This window comes from Lissotriton vulgaris, chromosome 8 (genome assembly GCF_964263255.1).
Source record: "Lissotriton vulgaris chromosome 8, aLisVul1.2, whole genome shotgun sequence".
NCBI lineage: Eukaryota > Metazoa > Chordata > Amphibia > Caudata > Salamandridae > Lissotriton > Lissotriton vulgaris.
The window spans coordinates 125352069-125368172 of NC_141696.1; the positions used below are offsets into that span (position 1 = coordinate 125352069).

General features: G+C 45.9%; 1 protein-coding gene across 1 annotated transcript in view; it reads right to left on the reverse strand.

Moving 5' to 3' along the window:
* The window catches only part of PGM2L1 (phosphoglucomutase 2 like 1), a 680235-nt gene that overhangs the window by 323497 nt on the left and 340634 nt on the right, over positions 1–16104 (reverse strand). The gene's annotated exons all lie outside the window — the stretch shown is intronic.

Sequence of the window (16104 nt, forward strand, 5' to 3'; positions counted from 1 at the left end):
ATGCTTTCACATTCAGTAAAAATGCTGAAGATAATTTCATAGGTCAAATTTAAATGGTTTATGCTCAACGACGACACACCGAATATTCCAATAAATGTGGGACAGAGACAAAACTAACAGTTCTCATAGTTCTTTAAGCTAGAAGTCATTTTCCCTGTTTTATTAGAAGTATGTAGGAGGATATACTGTTTCAAACAAAATATGTAGTCAGAATTAAAAACCATAAGGGAACAAAACATCTGTCAATGTTATTATTGATCCCTGCCTCATATTTTTGGACTTTGGCCAGTTTTTACATACATTCTATTCCAAAATCGTAATTGTCCCGATTTTGACCATCTAATCTAGTTCAGTTGTGGGGTAACATCATTTTCACCATTAAGCAATAAGTGAACATGCCACAAAAAAGATTTTAAAAAACATACTTCATCATTTTCTCCTTTAGTTACCCTCCTCCTCTCGAAACTACACTGACTTCTTGCACAGGTTTTTACCAGTTGTCACATACGTCTCAGCACCCCAGACCAGCATTCTCTGACAGTTGAGTACTTGCAGAATGTGTGATTGTAGGCTCTACTGCACTTTGCTATTACTGTAATTTTTAGAACATTGTTCAGATGTTCTAGCATATAGTATAAACTATATAATGAGTAATGCGTGAATATGTTACGTGATGCGCTCATCTTGAGCTTGGTCTATAGTTTTTGTCGGGTGCAACACTGCGTTTGAGGCAAGCTATTCATTGTAAATGCACAAAGGAGTCGCCGTTGCACATTATTTATCCGTTTTTCTTGTTTCTCAATTTATTTCCGTTTTCGTGCAGAATGGGTTGACCGTGCCTCAACTCTTTGCACGTGTGTTGATAGAAGTAACAATTTGCAGCTACACTGTGCTACATCTTCACGCATAACGCTGCCTTAATTCATGGAGCTGGCGATAACAATAAGAACCTATGAACTGTCAATTTGAGTTCCAATATTGAGTTTCAATATCTAATTCGATGGAGACACTGCCTGAATACATGTAAAACTGTGTTCAACAAAGTTGTACAATGTTTTCATCTGTTGCATGAGTACTAATGATTTCCCTGTAAGGGAGTGGTACACAACGTGTTGACACATTTTGACAACACGATTTTGGTTTTATTATTTGGTTTCGCTGTAAGGACCTGTGGTAAATGTAATGTTTGAGGTCACAGGGGAGGGACCGAGTTCTGACTTTAAGGGCGAATTGGATCTCGCATTGTTCAGCCGGAAGTAATCCTAATTGACTGAACTACCATTACTGGTCAAATCAGCACTGAGGAAATGTTTAAATTGCCCGCTCAGGAGGAGTTTGGGTTAAATAGTAAACTTTAAAAAGGAGAGCACCGAGCAGCCATAACGTCATTTGAATTACAAGCAGGTAACCTTTCTTAATCAGCAATGAATTTGTGAGTGGCTACGATGTTTACTCGCAATTAGCTTCAGTTTATAGCATGGGTTAGGATTAATTTTAGCACAAGTTTATTTAGAGACCACGAGGCAAGTAGAGTGTTTATTTACCAATATGGGTAGAATGGCAGGTTAAGAATCGAAGATGGAGTGGGGGAGGTCTCCGCTAGCGGTAAACTCTTGCGATGGACAGAACATTATGTATACATTGAGGGATTGTTTTATCGATTTTTTTTGTGGTTGTTGTTTTGGCAATCACTGAATGGGAATTGGGTAGTGTTGTTTCACACAGCATTAGTAATATGGTTGAACGGTTTTATGTATAATCATTACAGTGTTCAAATACAGTAGATTAACATAGGTTTTATGTCTTTCACATTTAAACAGGTTCCCCTGATGAAAGGCACAAAAATAGCTCGAGATGCATTGGGATTGAGATTTTAGCTGCAAACATGAATTAAAGTCCCATCGTGATGTGGTAAGAGGCCTGGATGGGCACAACTGCCTCATGTGAAGCAATATGGGCCTTTGGACAGTGTTATCGTGTTCAAGATAATAAAGCAGGAAAAATTGGATAAACATTGAATAAACATGTCGAAAATCTTCATAGCTGTGCGATTGGGCTTGCAGCACAATGTAGCTGCAAATTGTGACTAATAACCATGAGATGCAATGTTGAAAGGAACTTCAACCAAACCTCTTTGGTGGTCTACCACTATCCCTTATATAACGAATTTGGAATTCTAGATAGATCACTCTGCTTGTTCTCCTTGTCCAGAGGCACAAAAAGAATAATAATCAGTGGTGTAGTTCTTCTGTTCAGCCAAAACAACGACCGATACAGGAGAGTTTGAAATAAGTAAGAAGCGCACCTGCTCAGGAAGTCTATACTTTCTCTGAAGGCGTGTTAGTGCAGTTTTAGCTCATGATAAAGCTAGGAACAAATCCGGAGCAGGTTGTAGTAGAAGTAAAACCAAAGACAGCATAGCACACAATCAACTCCTGATGGAAGATTTCAAAGATGACTAAGTACACAATATGATGATGACTAAGTGACACATTATGGATTTAGAAGGGCACACAGTATGGAGACAGGGCTGGTATCTATATTGGAGGAGCTGCGGTCCATTTTAGAAGGAGGTGGCACTGATATTATTAGACCTCTCGGCGGCCTTCGATATGGTCAGTCATGCCATCTTGATTGATCGCCTCGCTAGGAGCTAGGAAGAAGTGGTCTGTCCCAGCTTGTTCAAATACTTCCTAAAGGTAAGACTGCAACAAGTGCAAGGTAAGAATGCATTTCGAACCAGTTTTGCCTGCCATGTGTGGTGCCACAGGTTCTCTTCTTCGAGCCCTACTCTTTTCAATCTCACTTTTTTGGTCACCCCACTGGCAAGACTTCATCAATTCATTCGGATTCTAGGTGGTGTCATATGCCTAAGGCACACAAATAGTGGTATTGGGACTCAGCAATCCAGAAGAAAATGCTTCAAGATTTAGCTCCTGTATGTCTCAAATCGGTTGCTGGTTGAGACTAAACTCCTTAAAGCTAAATTCTGGAAAAATGGAGGTCCTTTTCTTAGGCAAAGACAGGTGTTTTTGTTTGCCAAGCTGGTGGCCTCGGGACACGGGGGCACTCCCTTCACCAGTGCAGAAGGTGAAGAACCTGGGGATTGTCTTTGACAATAAGCTCAGCTATAATGATCAGGTTAATAACCTGGTTTCATAAGTATTTTTTACTGTAAGAATTATCAGGAAAATGTGTCCATTCATTCCATCAGACCTCCAAAAAAAGGGGGTTACTACTCTTGTCCTAACCAAATTGGATAACAGAAATTTCCTATTTATGGGCATCCAAACAAGGCTCCTCAATAAACTTAAAATGCTACAGAATGAATGTGCTTGGCTCCTTTAGGGAATCCCAAAATACAAGTGTGTCTCAGGCCTTGATTAAGCGCCACTAGCTTACAGTGGCAAAGAGAATAGAATGTAAGGCTCTCTGTAGATCTTTCAAGGCACTGCATGACATCGGCCTAGGCTATCTAAAGGACAGACTTTTCTGGAATACCCCATTCTGGAAACTCAGATGCTTAGAAGCCATGTGTCTAGTGCTCCCCAAGGACACACGAGCATCATGGAGAGGTAGGAATTTCTTTCTGTTGTTAGCAAAATTATGGAACTCTCTCCACATGAACCCAAGAACTGTCTAGATCTCTTGTCCTTTAAGAAATCTCTGAAGACCTGACTCTTTAGTCACTAGCTCAGAACCTCTCTCCACTGATTTCTACCCATGCCAGCAGCAGCGCAAAGACTTCCTGGCGCTTTCAAGTGCTATATAAAAATTAAAATCAAATCAGTATTTGACAGATGTTGGCGTTAGTATGAATAGTTTCGATCGCTTCTGACTAGGGCTTCATGAATCCATTAATATTGTCTAAAGGAGAGATCCTTAGAAGGGGAGAAAGCTGTTAGCTTTGAAGAATACATCCAAACGACGTTTAAGGAGGAAATGAAGAAGAAATTGATGTTCTATAGTTGTAAACCATTGGAGGAGTACAAACAAGATGAGACATGCAACCCATAAAAGAGATGTGGTCTCTTTAAGGAATGTGGCAGAAGCAAAGTATGTGCTCTCCTCTGGGGAACTGGGTTCGAGTCTCGGCAAGGACGCTGAGCATCCTGTGATTCTGGGCAAATCACGTAATCTCCCTGTGCATAACAAAACTTAATGTATGCCCTCATGTAACGTAACTGGTGCTATGTAAAGTGCTCTGATACCCGATTCGGGTCAAGTTTGCGCTATATAAAACTCTGCAAAAAGTACGATGAGCAGAAGTAACTAGTCAGCAGTTTTTCGCTGAGGCAGGCCATTAGTGAGACAGAAACTTGCTTTTGATCAAAGTACATAATAGCGGCTAGAGATAAAATGGTGCTGCAAATGATAACTTAACTCGCACAATGATCAGTAGCAGCTAGATGTATTTGCAGTCCAACAGACCCAACCTTTTATCATTTGCTAACAATACTGTCTATTCTAGTATGACCGAGAAATCATTAATTGTTAGGTGATACACATGCACGCTAATGTTCAAAAATACCCTCCTCAATGTTCAATAAATCGTGGACAGCTTGATCATCATAGCTGAGAGTGTAGTGTCATACCCTGGGGCCTTGGGTCCAGGTGTTAACTTGCTAACACAATATTTACAGCAGGCAGGGAAACAATTAATACACAGGCAACAAGTGAAAATAACACCTCCAAAGGCTACTAGGAAAAGGAGTATTTTCCAACCCTGATCCCCAGAACCAACCAGAAAGGGACCAGGTGCCATTCTCTTGATGTATATCGGATGCAAGTCAGTGCAACTTCTGTATCATTGCATAGACATTTGGGGCATGGTCCAGTACGTACACACAGCAGCTACTACTGATGACGCGACCGGCCCCACCCCGATCATCAAGGATAACGTCTAAATCCATCCAGTTTTGAAGAGCAACAAGTCTCATAGCCTGACGCTCAGCTGTAATGTTGGTCAGTATTCCTGCTGTGGTGTTAATAACCCCCTCTACAACCCTTGTGAGTCGGCAAATGTTAAGGCTATTGGACATAGGACCCCAGAAGGGCAGGATACCCTTCATAGCATCAGTGAACTGCTGCAGAGTAGTGTCTGTCTGATCTATGTGTTTTGTGTTGATAACCCTTCTGACTCTGGACAAATATACGCTCCTATGCTGCAAACAAAGGTCTCTGTGATAACTGGACGGGGCTATATATACTGGAGGCAGGAGGAAGGAGACATTACATATACCAGACCACCCCCTGGGAAGCCATACACAAGCCTGGGACCCGCAAACAAAATACACATTATGGGGTGGAAGTGAAGGTGGACTATTGGTCGTACTCAAGTCATAAGCATAGCTGCAAATACTCTTTCCCACTGTATCACTCCCAAAACCTAGGACACAAAAACTAGCTGTCGTGTTAACTATTGGCACTGGCATTGCTTTGTCCCGAGTAATATTATGGATCTGAAAAGACCTAAAATATTCGGTGACATTAAAATCTTGAAAATCCATCATTTCATTTTGGAGTTACGTTCTATTCTTTTTGACTTCATAAATATGCATACAGGCATCTGGATGCAGAGTATCAGGGGCCCCTTGTTCTCATGGAGTGAACCCCTGGAGTACAATAATGTACTTTAACACAGTCTCAATCATCATACGTCATATTCATTGCATCAGTATGGTAATGGATATAAACCGTGGTAAAAAGGTGGAACCTTGCTTCACAGCTCCCTAAATAAGAGAATGGTAGGGACATCAATAAATCATTTTTATGCATCACAGAAGGGAGCAAGCTGCAAACATAGCAATCAGTAACATTTGAGGTATGGTGTGCCTGATGGAGCATCTGCAAGAAAACATTTTCAACTTAAGTTTGTCCGTGCCTCTACTTATGTCGGCCATAGTGACAAATACATGTTCAGGAGGAACAGGAGTAGTAGCAATCAAAGAATGCACAGAATATTTCTCTTCAAGGACCCACATAACTCCAAATGCAGTTATTAAAAAAATCAGAACAAATATCACAAAAATGATCTTGCTTTTAGTAGACCAGCTAGACCATCCAGGACCACTTTGCTCAAAATGTGGGGCTGCTAAGGGCTGTTCTTTGTCCATAATGAGGCAGCCAAATGGGTAAATGTTTCATTTTTATATCAGACTACCAGAGAAAAGGTTATACAATGGAGCCAACGATAAAAAAGAGGCACAAAAACCAGTGTGCGTCTGAGCCTCGCTGGTAGACTCCTATTGTCCATCTATGGCAGTGCAATTGAGCACTTCTCGGTGGAGCTGCGCGATCGCAGCCCTTTCAAAAGAAATCCACTTCACCCAGGATAGGGCACCCTCCCTCCTGGGACGAACCCTCAACTTATCCTGTCCAGTGTCTCAGACAATGCACCAATATCCTTTTCCCTAGTCTACCGTTGGTACCACGGACAGGGTACATACACCCTATTCTTCATCCATGAAGTCCATCCCTACTAATCTGAATTTTCCTTTGGTGCAATGTTCCTCTGTCGCTCTGGGCACAAATTGAACCTATCCACTCTGGGCGCTGTGCCGTCACGAAAAAAGGATCTTAAATTCAGAGGGGTCAAAAGACAGACTCAAGCTCCTGTGGGCCAGATGGGGGGGTCCTCCATTTGCGCCCATGTGAGTCGGGCATCAGAAAAAGGAACACAGCCTGGCACCTTCTCTGTCTCGTGGTCCCCATGGCCATCGAGGACTCACTGATTGTAGGCAAGAGGTAGTGGGACTTTCAGGCAGTGAGACGAGTGGATCCAATGCTTACGGCCATCTACCTTCACTGCTTTCGGGGTGGCGAGGAGGACCTGCAGAAGTCCTTTCCAAAGTGGCTCAAAATTTCTCCTCCTCTGTTAGTTCTGACCAGGCCCCTCAAGTATTGGCGGTAGAGCCTCGTGAATCTGTTGGTGAATAGACCGCAATTTTTTAGTCAACTCACATAAGTAGTCCATAAGCAAAGTGTATTCTATCTCCGAGTAATGGCGGGGTCTTGGGACGCCCCAAACATGTGCCGGGCGGCTGAAAACTACTTCATATGGTGACAATCTTGTTCTAGAGTGGGCTGTTGCCCTTGTGGACAATAGGGCTAGGGGTAACGCATCCGGCCATTGCAATCCTGTGCTTTCTTTGATCTTTTCCAACTTCAGTTTGACAGTACCATTGTACTTCTCAACGGAACCTGCTGACTGGGGATCGTTTGCTGCGTGAAATTTATGCTTGATGTGCAAACCATCGCACACTAACTGGATAACCTTTGAGTTGAAGTGACTTCCGTCATCACTCTAAATCAAACGGGGCAATCCAAAGCGCTGGAAGAACTCTTTTAAAAGGGCCTTCGCCGTTGCTATGGCTGTGTTCTCTTTAGTCACAGTCACAGGCCACATACATCCATATATCCAGGGAATCTTTTGTAGCCGCAAACTTAAGTACCCACTAGATGGAGGGAGATTCTATGTCGTGAAGCCGCTTATACGAGCACTACATATGCAATTACCCTAGACCCGGACACTGCAAACATTTCTTCCTACTTCACTATAGAAGATAGATCTTCGGTTAAGCCTGCCGTCGTTAACATATTTTGAGAGCCTATCCCTCCTTATCGCAGCTGTTTCTCTAGTGATTCTCATGATTCAAGTGTGAGGGAATCCAATTGGCCTTTTAAAGCTTGACTATATATGCCAGGACGTTCAGTATAGCCCTGAGGAGAGCGACAATCTAAAACTTCTGCCGGCCAAGGCGAAGCCAAACAGGTGCCTACCATCTGGAAGAATGGGAATGCTACAGAAAGCATTTTTCAAGTCAAATGCAGAAAAGAATTTGACAGTGGAAGTAATCATCATCAAAAGGGCGGTGATGACCGGGACCACTGGGAACTGAGGGACCACTATTTTATTAACCTTGTGCAAATCAATTACAAAACGATAGACATCAGGATGAACATCAGAAGTATCCAAGAGTGCATTCTTAAGGATGGGGAGAATAGGACTATTACACACATTCAATGCGGTCTCCTCAACAGCTCCTGACTTAATCAAATCCTGTATAATCTGCAACAGAGCTCGCTCCCTTGCCTGTGGTATTTTGTACTGGGGAATACGAGGTAACAGCATTGTCTTTAACCTTAATAGAGACAGGCGGTATCTGCAGCCCACAACGTGGGTGGCACATCTTTGAATTCAGCAGGGAGTGGCGCACCTTTGGAAAAACACTGTTTGGTACTAGTCACATTTGGTCCTATTGTCATATAGACACCATCCCGAGAACAGAAAATTGTGGCATGCAACTTTTTCAACAAATTTAATCCCATTAAATTCTCTCCGCAATTTGTTGTCAATATGAATGGCGAATCTACAGTAAAATGGCCAATAGTCAAATCAAGGGTTTTGGAAATGGGTCTGATGACTGGTACACCTGGAAAACATACTGAAACGTTACTTTGGCCAGACAGAGCGGCCAGCGGGGACCAGTGAATGAGAAACAGAGCTATTCAGTGCACCTGTATCCATCACAAATATTTTAACCGAGCCATGCAAATCCACTGTGACATAAGGACCATGCTGATCTACAGGTCTCTGAACTCGACCCTCACCCTGTCCCTGGTTGTCCTAGCTGTAGGCCATCCCTGTCACCTCAACCATATCATAATCATCGTGATTGTACTGCCTTCTTCGAGGGTCATCAAAATAGTTCTGATTAGAACAGCCCTGCGACCTGGACCCCATCATGACCACCTCCACCATGACCCAGTCTGTGAGAACTCCGTCCTTTGGGGGCCGCAACTTTCTGCAACAATTCCGGGCGCTCACTCCGACAATGTCCCGCACAATGTCCCGCCTTTTTACAATATGCACATTGGTTCGGCCACACAGGTGCACTATACCTGCTAGCACGGGGCAACTGTTGGGCCGAATCTATGCCACGTCCTCTACCGTTCCCCCAAGCTGCCTGCTGCATCAACACCTTCATCTTCAACTCGTTAGTTTTCTGCTCCACCTTTTCCTTCTCCTCATTTTCCTTATGCTCATAATACTGTGCCATACTCAATATCACTGAAGGGGAGGATGTAGTCCAAGTGATCTCCGAAGCCTGTAACTGAGTCACGATCTTGGGAATCAGGCTTGTAACAAAACTGTTGACGAACAATCGGACAACTCCCTCCATTGACAGATCCTGCCCATTGGAATCTAAAAACACACCATTGAATCCAGAAAAAAAAAATCAGACACTTTCATCTTTCATCTGATGACATAATGCTAACTTGTCCTAATCGACTCGTCTAGGTGGGATGAGGGAATCCATGTAAGCAATAATATGACTCGGCAATGCTGGTATCTCAGCCCTAGGCTTCTCACCAGGCTTCCTCTCTTTATCCCATGCCCTGATCCCGTCCCAAGCACCACCCAACTCCACAATGTGGTCCTGCGTATGCAACTGCCTCCAAATATCCACTGGGAACAGCAACCGGGAAAACATCTCAATATCTGCCAACGATATCACTGTCGACGAGGCCGCCTCTGTCAATTCTTTGTAATATGCAGTCGAATTTTTCCTAGGATCCGGTAACTGACTCTTAAGAGATAAAACCTCACCCTTTTTCCATGGAGTGTAAACCCATTGTTCTTGAAAGTGAGCCTCTACTCGCTGCCTGACAACAGCATTCTGCAGATTTCGCAGGTCCGGTATCTCTGGGTGAAAACTAGGGTGTACTTCCCTCATTAGAACCTGTGACCCTGTTGCTGGTGTTTTCTGTTGTAACCTACCTTGATATCCAATCAGTGTGGCAACATTACTAAAACGTCATTAGGAGCCATATCTGCAGCATACATACGGTCCCGGATGTCATAAATTATCTGAGGCACGACACTATTGAAACACTGTTCCCACAACCCTATTAGTGTGGTCAAAATATGCTTGAGGGCATGCTGCTGCACAAACCGCTCATAATCTTTCACCACACTCCACACATCCTCCACGCTGTAAATCGCATTTTGGGCCCACTGTGTGGCCTGATCAGCCACCACCTTTTTATCCCCATTCCCCACATCAGATTTAATCAGCACCCGCCCCATTCTTTATCGAGCTGCTGCCCTAATTCCCCTCGTCTGGTCCACGCACCAGCATCCCAATGCTCAACAATGTCCGGGAAGAGACATTTGAAGAAGGCACAATAGATGAAGGGGCAGTCACGAGCTTTAGTAATAGCGGTGTTGAGGGTGTGAGGGATGGAGAGAGAGAGAGCATAAGCAGAAACAATAAGCAAAGCAGGGAGACTTGCAGTGATGGCATCCGTAGCATGTGAAGCTAGAGAAAGAACAGGAGGTGCCGTAACCGAAGCAGCCGGGTCACGAGTAGAAGAACCTGTGGTGGAAACAGGAGGGGCAGAAGACAGAGGCATCGGAACAACAGGGTATATTCTCTGCAGGGCTTCGGGAGGCAGAGGTCGAGCGTCTAACAACTCCTCCACAAATAGATCACCCTCCTCTTGGGCGACATAAGATATGTCACATTGCAATTGAAACTTCCTATCAGCACACTCTAACTTTTTCTTTATTCTCTCTATCATACGTACAGCTTTCTGAGTCACTGTCTGCATTTTCCCTCTCCGGGCCTCTTTCTGCTCGTATGCACCTTTGTCTAGCTTCCTTTTGCCATACCTGAAGAGACTCAAACATCGACTGTCTACTTTGTTTTGCAAACAATTTATCCTGCAGGAAGGAAAATGCTACTTACCAGTATGCATCTGTTCTTGGAATGTAGAGCTGCAGATTCACAAACTATGCATAGATCGCCATCTGGTGTTGGGCCCGGATGTTTGCACTTGTTTTTGTATTGGAGAAGTCTTTGGAAGTCACGAGATAGGGGACTCCTCCTCTGGATGATAGTGCGCATGAGCATCGGCTCCATCTTCAGATTGTTTTTCGCCAGAAGGGAAATTATGGAGTTTTGTAGGAAACAGAAAAGATGCCCATGTATGCTGTATCTAATTAAGATAATAATGGAACAGATAAAGGTAGCCGGGGAGGTGGGTGGGCGTGTGTGAATCTGCAGCTCTACATGCCAAGAACAGACGCAAACTGGTAAGGAGCATTTTCCGTCAGGCATATGAGCTGCAGATCACGCACTATGCATAGATTGTATAGCAGTACCCATCCTTAGCGGCAACCACCCGTATCTGTTGCAGCAGTTTGAAATAATGTTTTGAGTACCGCTTGGCCTACAGCAGCTTGCTGTTTTGTTTGCACATCTACACAATAGTGTTTTGTGAATGTGTGTGGTGTAGACCATGTAGCTGCTCTGCAGATGTCATCTAAGGGAATGTACCCTAAAAATGCCATTGAAGCCCCTATTTTGCGGGTAGAGTAGGCTTTAGGAAGAACAGATACTGTGTATTCTACTTTGTGATAACAAATTTGTATACATTTGACAATCCACCTTGCAATTCCGGATTTGGATATGGGGTTGCCTTTATGTGGTGGTGAGAAAGATACAAAAAGTATTTTTGTTTTACAAAAAGGTTTAGCTCTTTCAATGTAATAAAGGAGTGCTCTTTTTACATCCAGAGTATGTAGAGCTCTTTCTGCGACTGTTTTTGGTTGCGAGAAGAAAACAGGCAATTCCACAGACTGATTGAGGTGAAGAAAACAAGTTACTTACCTGTAACTTCAGTTATCCAGTATTGGTATCTTTCATAGATTCAAATGCCTGAATCATTCCCCGTCGCCGAGGCGGGAGTCCCACGGTACATAAAAAAGCAGTGCCAAAAGTAAATTACAGTACTAGGCCCTAAATACAGGCTTGAGGCCTATATTGCAGTAGCCTATCTACATCATTATGCTGAAAAGACCCAAGTCTTTGTAACAGCTAATCAGCTGTTAGCACCCTCTAGAACCCTCTCTGCAGAGCCAGTTCTCCTCAGATTTTCGTAGCACAAGTGGGAAATAAGTAACCCCAAATCTATAAGAACTGACTCTCCGGGGAGGAGGGTGGGTGCATGTGAATCTATGAAAGATACCAATACTGGATAACTGAAGTTACAGGTAAGTAACTTGTTTTCTTATCCAGTATTGGGGTATCTTTCATAGATTCACATGCCTGAATCAGAATAGCAAGCAGTAAACCAACGTAATAGTCGGTTGCGGATGGTGGGAGACTTGTACTGAGACACTCCCAATAAACCATTATTAAACAAACCACCAATGTTCTACATCTTATTGTCATTGAAAGATGAAGAAAAAGCTTGTAAAATGCATTTGAAACATTAGTACATACATGTATAATATGAATCTTACTGTAATCATATTAATAGCACTTTTTGCAAAAAAGTACCAATGAAAACAATATATCTTACCTGAGATTTCTTTAAACAAACAGGTGTCGTAAGACAGCTTGTCCAACTGCCCCATCCTGCTGACTTGCTGATTGCAGGCAGTAGTGTCTGGTGAATGTGTGGACATTTTTTCATGTCGCAGCACGACAGATGTATTCGATCTTCACCCCTGCGAATAGCGCTGTAGAAGCTGCAACAGCTCTTGTATAATGCGCTCTGACATTTCTGGTCAGTGGTCTGTTGGCTTTGGTATGGCAGACCTGGTTCGCTGAAGCTATCCATCTGGAAATTGTCGCCCTGGTGACAGCTGTTCCCAACGGGGTCTGCCCATAAGCTACAAACAGTTGATCAGATTTTCTAAAGTTCTTTGTCGTTTGTAAGTAAAATTTCAGACATCTTTGGAAAGAAAACTTTAAGTCGAATTGGTTCATTTAAATGAAACTGAGATGGCACCTTGGGTATAAATGAAGGGTTCGTTCTGAGAGGCACAAGTTACTACTTGTGTACCAATAGATCTGTAAGAGACATTAGTTAGTGATAGATTCCTTACCTTAGAATATCCCCAGGCGTCAGACGGGATCCGGAAACTTTTGCGTAGCAGTACCCTTGCGCGTCGGTAGGCGTCGTCTGCGGCTCCGCGTCCGTCGTGGGCGCCGTGATGACGTCGTCGGAGTACTTAGACGCCGCCTCCGCGTGCTGACGTCAGTTCTTAGCCACAGCTTTTCCGCGCCAGCAGCGCAGAGCCATGACAAAAACCAACACTGGTGCCAAGAAACTAGGGCCCTGAAAGGGGATGACCTTAACCCTAGATATCGGTTCGCAGAACGGGGAGGATGGGCGGGTCGGTAAGGACTTTATCACTAACTAATGTCTCTTACAGATATATCGTTACACAAGTAGTAACTTGTGCATCTGAAAGAGACACGTTAGTGATAGATTCCTTACCTTAGAATAGATACCCCAGCAATACCATCCCCGTGGTGGTGGGTCTGCAAACCAATAATCAGACCAGAAAGTCCTGGAGGACGGAACGGCCAAAGTAGCCATCCCTCCGGACTTGACTGTCCAGGCAACAGTGTCTTGCAAACGTGTGCAGTGAGGCCCACGTAGCTGCCTGGCAAATGTCCTGCAAGGGCACACCTCGGCCCAAGGCAGTTGTAGTGGCCGTGGCTCGAGTGGAATGAGCTCTCAGCCCAACAGGGGGTTCCTTCTTAGCCAAGGAGTAACACGCCTGGATGCACAAGATAATCCACCGGGAAATGGTCCGCTTGTGCACCGCTTTCCCTTTCTTAGTGCCCGCGTACCCAACAAAGAGTTGTTCATCCACCCGGAACTGTTGTGTGTGGTTCAGATAAAATGAGAGCGCACGTTTTGGGTCCAGACGGTGGAGCCTCTCCTCCTCTCTGGAGGGGTGCGGAGGCGGAAAGAAGGTGGGCAACATGATGGATTGCCCAATGTGGAAGGCCGTGACTACCTTGGGAAGGAAGGAGGGCCTTGTCCGCAATACAACCATGTCCGGATGGACTGAAAGGAAAGGAGGCTTACAAGACAGAGCCTGGAGCTCACTCACTCTCCTGGCAGAGGTGATGGCTACCAGGAAGGCAGTCTTCAAAGAAAGAAGGCGAAGAGGACAGTTGTGAATTGGCACAAAGGGAGCGCACATCAGAAACGTTAGAACCAGGTTCAAGTCCCACTGAGGCATCACGAAGGGAACAGGAGGAAAGGTATGAGTGATGCCCTTCAGGAAGCGATTTACGATAGGGGACTTGAACAAAGAAGGTTGGTCAGGCAGCCTCAGAAAGTATGAAAGAGCTGAAAGATAGCCCTTGACAGTGCCCAGAGCAGAGCCCTGCTGGGCAAGAGAGAGAAGGAAGAGTAGAACCTCAGAGAGAGGGGCATTGAGGGGATCCACAGCCTTTGCTGTGCACCATGCCACAAATCTGTTCCACCTGCAGGCGTATACCGACTTAGTGGAGGGACGCCTGGCTGCCAGAATGATGTTGCAAACCTCAGGAGGCAAGTCAAATGGCCTCAACTGTCGCCGCTCAATCTCCAAGCATGGAGGTGGAGACTGGACAGGTTCGGGTGGAGGACCGTCCCCTACTGCTGCGACAGAAGGTCCTCCTGAAGAGGCAGACGAACCGGGGGATCGACTGACATACTGAGTAGCTTGGGATACCAGTACCTTTGTGCCCAGTCCGGAGCCACAAGGATGACTTGTGCCCGGTCGCGCTTGATCTTCTTCAGCACTCTGGGCAGAAGTGGTATAGGCGGAAAGGCGTACAACAGACCGCAGCTCCACTCGCGACGAAAAGCGTCTCCAAGCGAGTGCCGCCTTGGAAATTCCAACGCGCAGAACTGATGACATTGCGCATTCTCTTCGGTGGCGAATAGATCTAACCAAGGCTCTCCCCATCGCAGAAAGAGGCCTTGCGCCACGTCCGAGTTCAGACGCCATTCGTGATCCATAGAGCACCGACGGCTGAGTTTGTCCGCCCTGGCGTTCAGAGAACCTGCCAGGTGTTGAACCACCAGAGTCACGCCCTGATGTTCCAGCTATTGCCAGAGACGCAGAGCCTCCTGGCAAAGGGTCCACGACCCCACCCCGCCCTGTTTGTTGCAGTACCACATGGCAGTGGTGTTGTCCGTGAACACTTGCACTGCACTCCCTTGGACAGACGGGAGGATTGCCTTCAGTGCCAGACGAATCGCCCACAGCTTCAACAGATTGATATGGAGCCGGGACTCCGCCGGAGACCAGAGTCCTCTGATCTCCGCCTCTCCCAAGTGGCCTCCCCAGCCCTGGAGGGACGCGTCCGTCACAACTACGTGCTCCGGTTGGGGAAGGGAGAGGGATCTGCCGTTGACCCAATCGCGGTCCGTGAGCCACCACTGCAGCTGTTGCGCAGTGCCCTCCGAGATCAGGACATGGTAGGACAGGTTGCCCTGATGCTGGGCCCACTGAAACTTCAGGTCCCACTGCAGAGCCTGCATCCGCCACCGTGCGTGATGCACCAGAAGGATGCAGGAGGACATCAGCCCCAGAAGCCTTAGCGTCAACCTGACCGAAACTCGGGATAACGGTCCGAAGATCGGAATCAGAGCCTGTATATCCCGAACCCGCTGTTCGGGCGGGTAAACCTGAAACTGCGCCGAGTCGAGAACTGCTCCGATGAAAAGGAGCTTCTGAGAGGGGCACAGGTGTGACTTCGGCACATTGATGGAAAATCCCAGCTGGTGCAGGAGATCCGCCGTAGTCTGGAGGTGGCTGACGACTGTTTGGGGCGAGCCCGCCTTCAACAACCAGTCGTCTAGGTAGGGGAAGACTGACACCCCTAACCTGCGTAGATGAGCTGTTTCCACCGCCATCACCTTCGTGAACACCCGTGGGGCGCTGGTAAGGCCGAAGGGGAGCACGGTAAACTGAAAGTGCTCGTGGCCTACCATGAACCGCAGGTAACGCCGGTGGGCCGGCAGGACGCAGATGTGGAAATACGCATCCTGCAAGTCCAACGCTACCATCCAGTCTCCTGGGTCTAGGGCAGTCAAGACCTGAGCCAGTGTCAGCATTTTGAACTTCTCCTCACGGAGGAAGCCGTTGACGTTCCTCAGATCCAAGATAGGGCGTAGGCCGCCTTTGCCCTTCTTGGGTACCAGGAAGTAGTGGGAGAAGCAACCACGACCTACTTCTGGCCCAGGAACGCGCTCGAAGGCCCCCTTGGCCAAGAGGGCCGAAACTTCCTCCTGCAGGAG